The sequence below is a fragment of the Cavia porcellus genome, unplaced genomic scaffold (genome assembly GCF_034190915.1).
Source record: "Cavia porcellus strain 051 isolate PalLab524CR breed Dunkin Hartley unplaced genomic scaffold, mCavPor4.1 scaffold_11, whole genome shotgun sequence".
Taxonomy (NCBI): domain Eukaryota; kingdom Metazoa; phylum Chordata; class Mammalia; order Rodentia; family Caviidae; genus Cavia; species Cavia porcellus.
Genome location: NW_026947494.1, coordinates 82,273,157 through 82,287,010, shown reverse-complemented (window position 1 = coordinate 82,287,010; position 13,854 = coordinate 82,273,157). Strand labels below are relative to the sequence as shown.

The following is a 13,854-nucleotide window of genomic DNA, read 5'->3' as shown; positions in this document are numbered from 1 at the left end:
ACTGTTTAGCTTTTCTTTGAAATTATGTATTATTTCTACCCATTTTGTTTTATTTAGTCTTTCTTTAAATTAAATTTTAAAAAAAACAGACACCACAGTACCCAGTGCTGATCACATAGTATCATGATGTGAAATCCAACAATACTATTATTCTTTGTTCAGAATGATTTTAACCTGCTTTAGTTTGTTTAATGTAAACACAAATGAAGATATGGATAACTGCATGTATGTTTAAGTGCATAGGATTGACAACCATGTTACTAAGTTTTTGTTGGACAGTTGAACAGAACTGTTTGAGCTGTCACTGTTTGAATTCCCACTTTACATGTTCCACTTTTGTATCTTGAACAACTATTTGTAAAACGACAATATGTAAACATCAACTAGTGATTTCTTACTGTTTATGTTTTTCTTCTCTGAAAGTATGTATTATTTCTATTTTCTGTTTTGTTTAGTCTTTAAATAAAATTTTAAAAAAAGAAAAATAAAGATTAAAAGCAAAGCTGAAGGACAAAGGAGGATTACTCAAGCCTTGGGAAACTGAAGACAGGAGGGGAAGAAAAGGAAAAAATGAAACAAGAAGAAATCTAAATGTTCACACTCACAAAAAACAAAAACGAACAATCAAAAAACTCACCAAAACCAACAGCAGAGACAAAGAAAGAATTTCTCTGTGATTTCAAGCCTATCATGGCTTGTCTCACTCAGAGCACAGCTGTGCTGTCTCTGGTAGCAGAGTCAAGATCTGTGCTGGATGACCCAGCAAGCCTGCCACAGAGTTAGGGCAGGGTGCCAGTTTTGGTACTTTCGGACCCACAGAAGTTTGGCTAATCATGGTGTCTGGTTGTGGTGCTGGGGCCTGAGTCAGTCAGCCGACAATTCTCTGGGTGTCCTTAGCAGGCCTGGCCTTCACTCCCTGACCCTGGACATCTCCTGAAGTTGTCTCTTCACTCAGTCATTATGGGATTTCAACACTGGGTGCCCTGAGATGAAGCTAACCCCTGGCTGCTCTGAGCTCCAGGTCCAGCTGGCCTCTTCCTCACATGGTACCTGTCCTCTTCAGGGGATACAGCAGTCTCTTGGCCTGGAGTCACTCGCCTGCCGCTGTAGCTCACAGCATCCACTGCTCTGTTCCACTGGTGGGTTCCTCCCTGGAGTCACCACCCTCACTGTGTCCCTGCGGATTTGATCCTCTTCTCTCCAGACACAAGCTGAGAGCCAGGTAAAAAGTACAGATTGCCTCCTCCTCTTTTCTGCTGTGGGTCAGTCTTTTCATTTTCTCTGTGGGCTCCAATTTTCCCTTCAGATCCTTCCTGCATCCCAGAGATCCATCATCCTCTTTTTCTTCCCCAAATTGTTTTACAGTGTCTGAATTCTCAATCTTGGAAAGGTCAGTTTGCCGTTGTTTACTGCTTTGCCAACTTTTCAGTTGAATTGAAAAGAAGCCATTTGTCTTGGTTATTTTTCTCTCATTGCTGAGACAAAATACCTGGGGCCCAAAATGAAGGAAGGAAAGGTTTATTTAGCTTATAATTTTTGGAGGTTGTAGTCCATACTCAGCTGGCTCCAAGGCAGGGTGGTGTGGCTAAGGGGCAGCTGTTCATGGCAGCTACAAGTGACAAGAGGGAACAGGGTGAAAAGGGCAAAGCAGGCTTCCCTCTCTTACATGGTATTCCACCTACCTGTTCCTGGGCAGCACTCACACCACCAATCCCAGCGCTAGACAGACAACCAATCACAAATGCTAGATTCAGCCGCCTCCATGACTGGCTGAGGCTTGGGGGCCATCCAAACATAAATCAAACACCATTGTATATCGGGTACCTACTCCCTTTGTGTTGGACACACTGCCTTTCCTGATGGGTATCTTGCCATCCTTTGGACATAGCTTGAAAACATTTTTTTAAAACTTTTGTTTAAAATCTCAGCTCTATTAAAGCAGTTATACTTTTTGACAATGCATAGAGGCAAGTTTTAAAAGAAACCCAAGCAGACCTTACAAAAAACTGAAAAGTACTAAACTAACCATTTATTTCCAACCCACTTTTTAAAATTAGGCATTCTAAATATATATATGCCTGGCTCATGAGTTGCCCTTCTTTGTGCTCTCATCTTTCTGCACATGACAACATTTTAATAACACAGTGCATATATTAAATAGCACAATCATTTAATGGGATGTTTCTTTGACATCTCCCTCACTAAACTGGCATCCAGCAGACCAGTTCACCCATCTGGGGTTATTGATGCATTCAATGTGCTGAATTAGGCCTGCTTTTCAAAATTGTTTGTTGAACAAACAAATTGTCATTTTCAACTCCGGGCTTGGTCCTCAGTCTAATGAGGTAATTTTTAATTCATAGCACTAGTCCTTAATCAGATCAAATCTTCTCAGACCCACTTTTACTAAAAGAAATAGAAATAAAAACCCTACTGGGATACTCAGTTTTCAGTCACATCCTTGCCAGTGGTCATGTAAACTAACATGATTTTGATGGAAGGCACTTTGGCAATGTTTGTCAAAATTCCAGATTCTGGGAATTTCTCTCACAGAATTCTTCAGGCTTCAAAGATATGTGTAAGAACTTTCACTGTGGTGTTGTGTGACTAGCCAAAGACTGGGAATGGCCTGTGTGCCCACTCTGAGGGATCAGTTCAAGAAATCATATATTCATACAGAAAAGTCCAGAGGAAAAAGCATTACGCAGCTTGGTATGTATCCGTAAAACATATTAAGAAACATTATATTCAAGACTGCATGCCTGCAATCCCAGCACCTGGGAGACCTAGGCAGAAGGTTGGCTGCATGTTTGAGGCCAGCCTGAACAATATAGTGAGTTCAAAGCCAGTTTGAATTAGAGGAGATGCTGTCTCAAAAAACAAAACTGTATACTGGCCAGGTATGGTAGTGTACAACTGTAATCCTAGCTGCTCAGAGGCTGAGGCAAGAGGATGGCATGTTTGAGACTAGCCTGGTCAATTTACCAAGACTATGTCTTAAAACTAAAATTTAAAATAGCTCTGGCTATGTAGCTCCATGCATAAGTGCTTGCCTAGGGTGTGTGAGGCCCTGGGTTCAATCCCCAGTGTTACAAGGACTGTTTGGGGACACCATCATATATTATTACAAGATGAAGACAGGGACACACTAGTGTGCACTTGCACGGCCAGCTCTGAATGGATTTACAGAACACTCGAATTCTGCTTCAGGGAGCAGCCCGGATAGGTGAAGGGAGCTTCTATCGCTCCCAAACAGAAAGTGCCCTGCAGCTCACCATTTTCTTGCTGATCCTAGGATGAATCTGAGGTTCTCATGGTGCCTATGAGGTGTTTGGTGACAGAACCTTCCTGCTTCCCAGCCTTGGGTTCAGCCTCTGGGTTCCTAGTTGCCTTTAGTTCTGGGAAGACTACAGCCTATTGCATCTCCTCTGGAGACCCTCCCCGCAGCATCCTCTCACTTAGCCCTTCATCAGGTGACCTTTCCCTGCTCCCAGGTGAGTCCTTCCTCCCCCACACGACTTCTCTGGGGAACCGCACTTCCTGACTGTTCCACTCAGAGGCGCCCCAATGACTAAGCAGTAAACCATGCCTAGTGTGGATATTCTGTGCCCTGGGCCTGGCACAAAGCATTTCCTCCCTGCACACAGTGGGAGAAGAGGGGAAAGGGAAGAGATCAGGGAAGCAGAAAAGCAGCAGGAGCCAAGTACCTGGGGCCAGCAGTGCACCAGTACATTACTCCTCATCAGGAACCAGGATAAGGGCTCAGCATCTGTCATCTACTTGAACCTTCTACTGTGAGCTCGGTGGCCTTAGAATCTATAATTTTTCTTCTTTTTTGAGACAAGGCTTTGCAATACAGTTCCAGCTGGCCTTGGACTCACTGTGTGGCCCAGGCTGTCCTCTAACTCCAGGCAATCCTCTTGCCTCAGCCTCCCAAGTGCTGGGATTACAGGCATGCAATACCACACTCAGTTCTAGATTTTATAATTGATAGAAACTGTATATTTTGGTTCAATTAATGAACACATTTGTCAAAGCCACTGAATATTTTTTTCTTTTGTCAAGGACTGTTATCTGAATGTCTCTTGTCTCTTTTCCCTTACCACCTGAACAGCAATAGCATGTCACATAAAAAGCAATGATTTCAATCTATTATGAGTAGGACAATATTTCAATATATACACATTAGGACTTTAGCTTTTGTTGTTGTTGTTGTTGTTTGTACTGGGAGTTGTACCCAGAGCTATTTCTCCAGCCTCTTTCTGTTTTGAGATAAGTTCTCTCCATAACTCACTGAGTTGCCCATGCTGAGCTTAAACTTATGCCTTTCCTGCCTCAGCCTCCCAGAGTGCTGGGGTTACAGGTGCGTGCCACCCTGCCTGGCTATTTTTAATATTATTTTTAAAAGCTACATCAATGCTATCTTTAAACATAAATCAGATGGTCATGTGTTGCATTTAGGGTAAGAAGCAAGTTCCTTACCCCGCCTCCAAATCCCTGAGGGAGAAGCCACCACCTGCCTCCTGTGCTGCCCCTCGGGCCTTCTGCCAAGCTGTCCTTGTCCCTGAGAGCTGTCACTCCACAGCACTTCCTGGAATGCTATCCTCACTGGGGCAGCAACCAGGAAAGCCTTTCTTTTTTTTTTTTTTTTTTTTATCTTTTTCCTTTTTATTGGTACCAGGGATCGAACCCACGACTGCCTGCTTGCAAGGCAGGCGCTTATGCTGCTGAGCTAAATCCCCAGCCCCTAGGAAAGCCTTTCTAATCCCTCTGGGGCAATGGGCTCTGTGGATCCCAGGAGCTCCAGGCTGCTGGCTATCTGGTGTAGGGGCTGCACTTGCAGCTGGGCCTGAAAGCCAGGCTGGACTTCAGACTCCAGACACAGCAGTGTTCAAGGACCCCGTGCCCTTGGCCTCTGAGTCATTACAGTGCAAAGCAATGGCTGCTCGCCCCTTTCCATGCCATCGGGTTTTGAAGTGATAAATTTAAATATTTGTAAAGTATATAATGTTTAATCTTCTAAAAAGCTGAACATATTCGTTGGAAATAAAATACCAACTCAATCTGATTCCTGCCTTTGTTCCTTTAAAAAATATGTTCAAGGGCTGGGGATATAGCTCAGCAGCACAGTGCCTGTCCAACAAGCTCAAGGTAATAAATTCAATTCCTGGGACCAAAAAAAAAAAAAAAAAAAAAAAACTTCATGAGTCCATTAACAGTGGGAAATAGTGCAGTGTTTATTTTTCTCTCAAAAATCTATATTTTTATTCCATCCTTTTCCCCCCTCCCAATGTCATATACTTTTACTTTCAAAAGTCTGCTATTAGTAGACCTGTTGTCTTTCTGCACCAAAATATGTATGCACATTTTAATTAAATTTTCAACATTTCTTGTGATTTCAATTCTCAAATTGTTAAAGTTTCTATAATTGTAATTAGTTATTATAATTATCAGTAGTACACAGCAAGAAGTAGTAGCACATGCCTGTAATCCCAGTACTCAGAAGGCTGAAGCAGGAGGCTTACTATGAATTCAAGGCCACTTTGGGCTACATAGGAAGTTTAAAACCAGTCTCGATTACATAGCAAAACCCTGCCTCAAAAGAAAAAATAAAAGCCAGGCATGGTGGTACACACCTGTAATCCTAGCATTTGGGAGGCTGAGGCAGGAGGATCACTGGAAGTTCAAGGCTGGTCTGAGCTACAAAATGAGTTCAAGGCCAGCCTGAACTGCATAGTGAAACTCTGTCTCAAAAAATAAACAAATAAATAAAAAAGTAGTACAGCTGATTAGAAATATAAATGATGGTGGCCAGATATGGTGGTACATACCTGCAATCCCAGCACTTGGGAGGCTGATGCAAGAGGACTGCCAAGAGTCTGAGGTCAGCTGGGCTACATGGTGAGTTCAAGTCCAGCTCTTTTGGAGACCCTGTCTCAAAAACCAACCAAAAAGAAAGAGAAAAAGAAAGAAAAAAGGGGAGAGAAAAAAAAAACTGTGGTATTGGGCATTAAATCCAGGGTATTCTATCACTGAGCTACAGCTGAAGAATCTTCCTGCCTCAGCCTCTCAAGTAGCTAAGATTACAGGCCTACAGCATGATGCCCAGTGAAACAGTTCTCCAAGTTAGATATATGGGGGCTGGGGATTTAGCTCAGCGGCATAAGCGCTTGCCTTGCAAGCAGGCAGTCGTGAGTTCGATCCCTGGTACCGATAAAAACAAAAAAGACAAAAAAAAAATTTAACTAAGTTAGATATATGGAACTATGTTTTCAGTTGGTTTCTGCATGTTTGAATATTTATTGTCAGAATGACAGTTTAGAATTGGTTCTATGCCTATTTGGTTATAGATGTAAGTCTGAGAGATTTTTTTCATCCAGATAAGTAAATAGGGAAAAATATGTTGTTATAGCAGCATTATTCAATTCTCTAAACTTCCACATTTTACATCAGAAATCACGAAACAATGTATCACTAAAAATCATTATTAATGCTCTACTTATATGTCTTAATCCAATCATATTGATATAAAATCACTGGGAACTACTTGACTTGCAAAAAATTAATCAGTCATTAAAGTCCACTACTTAGGGAGTCTTCCTGGTGTTTAATGTCCTGGTGGTCTTTACATTCAAGAAGGTGCAGATTTTATATTCACACCACAGAAAAATTTGGGAGGAGTGGAACGCATTCATCCTGACTTTCTTAAATGGTGGGGTGACTTTCTGTTTTACCTTTCTTTGTTTCTCTAGACAGGATTTCACTATGTGGTCAGGCCAACCTAGAACCTGGAATTCTCCTGCCTCAGCCTCCCAAGTACTGGGGTTACACCAATATGTTCTGCCCTCAAGGACAGATGATTAGAGGAAAGGTCAGCAGGGAACCCACTCAACCCCTGGACCAAGAACAAATCTTCAAGCAGCAGAAGGTAGGAAACAGCACGGTTCTTTCTCCCTTCTGCTCCATGGAGCTGTAGGTCTGTCAAAAAGCTATATATTCAAATACTTCTCCACCTCTCCTGTTTACAGAGTTTGTGGTCTGTGAACTATTGTAAACTCTTGTCAGATTATACAAAATAGTACTAGGAAATCCAAAGGTGTTGTATCCAGTGGATCTGGTATCTCGGGGTCCTAAAGCAGTCACCCTAGCTGGGCCTGATACTCTCTCCCACATAGAAAGAGGAAAGGGGGGTGGAAAAGAGAATCAGCACAAGACCAAAGCTTCATGGCGGGAATACACAGTACAAAGCCACTCTGGAGGAGGACAGGCCTGGAGCTGGTCATCACTAAGCACCACCAGCCAGTGGTCCTATTTTATGGGGTAGAGGTCCCCTGTCCTCCCTTGGAGGGTCACAACTTGACTGGTTACTGGACTTTTTGCTGGGGGGCTAGGTTTGGGGTTACAGGGGGATTCTGAGGGCAAAGGGAACCTACCCAGAGGAGCTCAATGGCTCAGTGCTGGCTGTGCAGAAGCAGGCATTAAACCGCAGGCTGTCAGTTCAGCTGCTTGTTGAGCCACAGAAACTGTTTTCTTTCTACTTCTTAGAGGATCCTGGCTCCCTAAACTAACCCCCGTGAGGAAGGTGTCTGTCCCTACAAAGGTTTCCTACGAACACCACAATCCGGTAGGAAAAGCTGAGACTCGAGGGGCAGCGGGAAGCCAAGGCATCAGGGTCTCTTTCAGATGAGACCTGGCGGGACCCTGAAGGATGTGTTCTTGTGAGAACATTCTCTTCCATCATTTGGGGTGCTGATGGGGCAGTCCTCCTTTCTAGGCCTCTCTGCTGATTCCGGGCAAGGATGACGCTCAGAGCGATGCTGGGAGTGCTAGCAGTATGAGGAGAGCCGTGTGGCTGAGTCCATGTCCCATCAGTCCACACCACACCCAGGCTCTTGGCCTGTGCACTTTCCCTGGATCCTGACCATGTTCCCTGATCTTAGTCTTTAACCAGGGTGCTGTCTTGGTGGAATCTGGGAATCTGGGACCTTCTCTAGAGGCTTTACCCATTAATCACTCTACCTGGCTCCCCAAATGCAGTCCTGAACATGCTTGAGGAAGTTTCGTTAGTGCTTGAGTTTCCTTTGAAATAAATGTCATTGTTCCTAATTACACTTACCCGCATACGGAGAACCATATTCTGCAGTGTCCACTAGTCCCTGAGGTGAGGTTGCTCCCGCCCGTCTTCACATCAGCTCAGCTCCTGAAGTGCACACACAGCGGCAGGGAGGAGTCCAGAGTCGGTTTTCTTCTCGATCCTGCCCAGGCTCACCCCTTGCTCATGCATCCCGGCTCAGCGAGTATATTTGCACTTCAGCTCAACCCAAGGGCTTGAGAGCTTTCCGGGAAGAGTCTGCCCTCCTTTCCAGATGAAGACAGACCAACAGAATTAGGGTTTCTTTTCCACACCTTTAGATTTTTCTTTTTCCTGCCATTGCTTTTCTCAGCATGATTTTTAGCTTTTTTGACCTTCCCCCACATCCCTGCAGATATTACCCCTATATCATCGCTTTGTCTAGCTAGCAGTCCGCCAATGTGTTGTTCTGGCATCCTGTAATTCTGAGGATTTCTGAGGCCCCAGGAGGTAAATACCAAAGCCATGAAATCTACAGACACAATATGGTCCTTTCAGGAGAGAGGACGTGTTTACTGGCAAGGAATAACGCTCACCTGGCTGAAGGGCAGCATCTCTCAGCTTCTTATGCTTTGTTTTGCTCCATTTATTTTCCACAACCACAGCAACCCTTAGCCTTTCCAAAGCTAAACAATCTCCACTCTGGGATGTTGAGGCAGGAGGGTCATGAGCTTATCCCCAGCAATTCAGTAATTTAATTGGAGATCCTGCCTCAAAACAGGAGATTAGCAGATGGGGATTTAGCTCAGTGGCACAGCGCCTACCTGAGTTTGATTCCCAGTACCAAAAAAAAAAAAAAAAAAAAAAAAAAAAGCAATGGGGAGGGATTAGCCAGGCATGGAGGCTCATGTTTGTAATCCCAGCATTCAGGAGGCTGAGGCAGGAGGATGGCCATGAGATGGAGTTCAAGGCCAACTGGGTTACATAGTGAATTTAAGACCAACTTGAACCAGATAGTGAGACCCTGTCTCAAAAAGGAAAAAAAAGGGTGAGGGGAGCTGGGGACGTATGGGGATGGCCCTGGGTTCAATCCCCACTACCGTAAAAACAAACCCTTAGCATCCTCTGGTTTCCCAGTCTCTGGTTGGGAAGAAAGCAACCTCTTGGGCCATTAATCGGGCTCATTGCCGGTCGACCTGTCTCTGCCTGACTGCCTCATTCTGGTAGCTTCTTGGCAGACACTCATGCTTGAAGCCTCCTCCAACCACAGGACTGGACCAGGAATCAACCTGCTAGCCAGACTCATTCCCCAGAACCTGACTCCCGTGAGAATTTAAATTTCACACTTGATTCAAGTCACCCCCCAAACTTCCCTCAGCACACACTAGGTCTGTGGCCCCTGCTAAGTCCCACTGTACCGTACCCTAGTGCAGTGTTCATCTTCACTCAGTGCTCACGCTGGGAGGCCCCTTCCTGCAGGACAGCTGCAGCAGGGTTGCTCCAGGTTGGGCCTCTGGGCTCAGTGGCAGGAGCATGGGAAGGAAGGTGCCTGAGAGAAAGTGGCAGAGCAATGTGGCTCGACTCACTGAGTGGCCCCCTCTCGGCTGCACAGGAGACCCCGGGGAGTCCCAGAGTGCCCAGGTGACTGGAATGGCACAGTCATCCTGAGTGGTAGAAGTTTGCCAAAGGCTTCAAACCGCCATTGCACCTGAGAAAGGGAAGTGAGGCCAGGTGGGCTCAAAAGACAGGAAGAGTAGAAGGGCAAGGTGTGAGGCCCTGCACAGCTCAGGCTCAGGGAGCCCTGGGGGCACCGGGTGCTGCCTCTGAGTGGGAGACGGACCTGTGGTGATGGGGGTGGGAATGCACCTGGCACGAGGACCAGAGAACAAGGAGGTCAGAAGAGGCAGCGTGGCAGAAGAGGAAAGGACAGGAACAGGAAGATGATTGGTAGTGATGGTCTCAGCTTCAAAGGAGAAGGGAGTGAGGACGCAGGGACAGGAGGTTGCCGATGGCTGTGAGCAGCTGCATCCAGTCTTTACTCTCACAAGGGGTTTTGGGGAAGGTAGGAAGTGAGCAACCTGCTAAAAGCTGCAGATGCAGTTGGGTCCTGGAAAGAGAAGTCACCCTCAGTAGCTTTGAGGTCTGGTATCCCAAGGGCCCAGGATTTCTGTGTAAAGTTTGCCAAACAGGGCGACAAGATAAATAAGGACCTGGAACTTAACCTGTGCTGCATTAATTACAGATTTAATGCAACCCCAATCAGAATACCAAGAGAATTCTTCACAGAACTAGAGAAAGCAATCTTAATGTAACAGAACCCCCCTGTCATCAGCCAGTATACTTCAGTTTCTTAGTTGCACAGGTAACAGTTTCTGTTCCAGTTCTAATTGCTTCTGATCTCTTAGAAACAGCTGGTCACTCTGAAACACAGTTCGTCACTATGATACACATGATAAGAATTAATCCCCAGTCCACAAGCCATTCTGCCTCTGTACTTCCTTCTTGTTTATCCCATACAAGCCCTAGACCACTAGAGATCAGGGCCTGATATTTTGGGAATGATCCTGACCAGTGCCCATTGATGTAAATAAGACTACCTCCAAATCCTGGTGGTGTTGCAGTGTTTCTGCTTGCTGTTGTACCTGATGCATCGGCTGAGAAGGCCGACCATGCTGATCTCTGTGGTCACTGGACATGGCCCTGGAGGATAAAACAAGGATCTCTCCAGTTCTCAATGGGAAGGTGAGCTATCAAGTTTTCTCCAGTGCCTTCAGCGGTCTTGGAGGAGGATTCCTAGCTCCCTGCTGGAGCAGCTTACAGAGAACCCTGAAGGGAGGAAGACACGATCTGTCTGCCTGCCTGCCTGATTCCAGTAAGACTCCTAGGGGCACCCAAGTTAGTCAGTCTGTCAGTCCTCAATTCAAGCACAAAAAGAGCTTGATTAACTCGTGCTAGTTAAGGGCACCCTCAAGGGAAGGAGGTTGGAATGTTTAACCTCTGAGTGCCTGCTGAATGAATGAATGTGTGAGTGAAATGAACAGCATATGCAATAGACTGCTCTGTCCGTGCACCAAGACTAGGAAGCACTGGTCTCAGTGGCTGATTGGGCACTCATCTGCAGTTCTGTGCCGATTTAAAATGTAACAGCAAGCCTCACACCCTCCTTAGCTAAGTTGCACCTGTGTCCCATGAAGGGTGCAGCCAGGTGGGCATCTAAATGATCTCTATCCGGGGGCATCCACTCTTTGTCTGTTGTGCAATTATGCAAGGGTGCAAAACATATACTGCAGGGAGATAGAATGGTAAGTAATTATTAAAACTCACAGTCCCTGACTGCAGGAAAAGGGGCTTTTACAGAGTTAAAAATGAAACCAAACTGTTCCCTGCATCTCAAGGGGAAAAAAAAGGGAAAAGAGGCCCATTCTTCCCGACAGTTCTGCCGTGGCATACTCGTCAGCTACTGCAGTTGCTGCCAACACCTGTAGCTTCACTCGCCACTCCTGACTCATCTACTTCCAGCCAACTGAACTGGTTCCACTAGCTGTTGCCTGAATTCAGCCACAGAAACCCTCCCTCCAGAGCCTTCTATTTACATGCCTACCTGGTCAGGCAACATCATCTAATGCCCATCCAAGATGACCGTCAACAATTCCTTGTGAGGTTTTATATTTTGACTGAGGAAAAATTGCCCTGTAAGCCCTGACAAATGAGTTGCACCCTGTTGGGACTGAATAGACAGGACAGACTGAGCTCTATCAAATTGGGCTCCTGAGAGTCTTCAATCATTGCAAAAGTTGGGGACAAACCTGTGACTTTCCTGGTGGACAATGGAACAGAACTCTCAGCCTTCAAACGTTATGTCAGCCTGAGACAGAGAACTGCAATCCTGAAGTTCTAAGAACTCTCCTCCAAGAGGTAAACTGGGAAACTTCTGAGATAACAGTCCAGCTCACTTGGACTCAATTGCCATAAGAGATTAAAAACTCTCCCACCTTGGCTCCATGGCTATGTCGTCAAAACAAACCTGTAAGACCATCTGAGAAGCTCTCAGATTCAGCCCAAGCCAGAAAAGCTTTATCCTGTTCTTCCCAAAGACCTTGAATCTGACCTGCCTCCTCCTTAAGGTCATTGACCCTAAGCTACTCAGCCAGCCACACTGCTGCCACCATCAGTTCTGTCTCTTCCACCACAACCTTCTGCTCTACTGTCTGCAACTCCTGACTCTGTTTAATACTGAGGAATGCCACCATATTTTAGATGGGGTCCAAGCTTGGTTAAAATTCAAAACTCCCTGCCACAGTAGTTGACCCTGATGCTTGAGTGGAAATAGTCCTTCCACCAGTACAACCATCTGGGGTTGTAATGCAACAGGGGATCATGAAGCCTTAGATCAAAACTGCACTGCTCTCCTGGCAGACCTCAAAGAGAAATGCAAGAAGCCAATAAACATGTCCTGAAAAGTTACCCACTGGAGCTCCGGAAATGCATTCTGCCAAAGCAGATCCTGTGAGACCGATGGACACTTTATCAAACATCAATTCCTGTACATGCTTGAGTGCCCTACATCTCTCCTGGGATGTGATCAGCCTCCCTCACACTCAGGTCCTCTGTCCCAGACTTATTATTGACTGGTTATACCTCCAAAGGAAGACACTGGTACCTACATCAGCCTGAAATGTCTGATAATCATAACCCTAACATTTTGAGAGACTCATTTCTAGAAGTATGGACAACAGACTTACTCCAGAGCTTGCTATCAGTCATGCCCCTTTGATGATCCAGCTCTGTCCCAAGGCAACCCCCACCTGCTTCAAACAGTACACTTCTCCTGCCAGCTCAAGTTCTCTGGCTCCTTTAAAGCCAGCTCAAGTTCTCTGAGCTGCCAATACCACCACGATCGCCTTCCATGTATGTTGCCTTGGTCTTCTGCCACCTGCAGCCTGCTGGTACGTGCCTGGACCTAAGAGTGCCGTCTGTCTTTGGTTGGCTCCTATCAGCCAGCCTCTTTTTGCAACTGACCTGTACTCAACCTCTCATAAGTTCAAAAACCTGTTTACACTCTTTGGAGAGGCCCTCACAGCTGACCTCCTTGGTTTCTCAGAATGACATCCAAGTTGTTGGAAAGACACAAAAGCTCTGCTACTGTATCTGGAAGAAACTGGTTACAAAAACCCTACAAATTTCTTGCTGGCTTCTACAAAATCTGGATCCTGGAGTTCACAAAAACAACGATGCTTACGCAGATTCTTAGCCCCTGTTAGTGCTCTACCTGTGCAAATACTTGGCCACTGTTCTGATCAAAAATGCTGACAAGCTCACCGTAGGCAAAGACCTAACTGTCTAGGTGCCACATGCTGTGTGCCATACCCCACTCTGTACCATGGACTCTTATACAAAAATTCTTACCTGACTCTTGTGGTGATAAAACCACTCAATTTTGCCACATACTTGCTCACAGAACTGGGTGCCAAAGACCATGACTCCCTGACACTGTCTGATAAACTGTTCTCAAGGTGATCAGAATTTTTAAAAATAAATAAATAACCCCCCCCCCCGACAGAGCTGAATACACCTATTTATGGATGGAAGTAGCTCTCATAGGGCAGGCTAGATATGCCGTAGTCACCTTGGACAGTTATTTTGACCAAAGCTATCCTGCTACTGCTTCCTGCTGCTGTTTGGAAGCCTCCCACCAACAATGCAGAACCAGACTTGCTCCCACTATGTGTTCTGCAAGCTGAAATCACTGTACTGGCACCTGTACCCCTGCAGCCAGCTCAGGC

General features: G+C 45.6%; 1 long non-coding RNA gene across 1 annotated transcript; it reads right to left on the bottom strand.

The window, feature by feature from the left end:
* Nucleotides 1-255: 255 nt before the first annotated feature.
* Nucleotides 256-8,925, bottom strand: LOC134478160 (uncharacterized). The gene is made up of 3 exons (XR_010050640.1): nucleotides 8,117-8,925; nucleotides 5,832-5,931; nucleotides 256-1,489 (listed from the first exon to the last, which is right to left on the bottom strand). It is a non-coding gene; the product is annotated as an uncharacterized LOC134478160 (long non-coding RNA).
* Nucleotides 8,926-13,854: the final 4,929 nt, after the last annotated feature.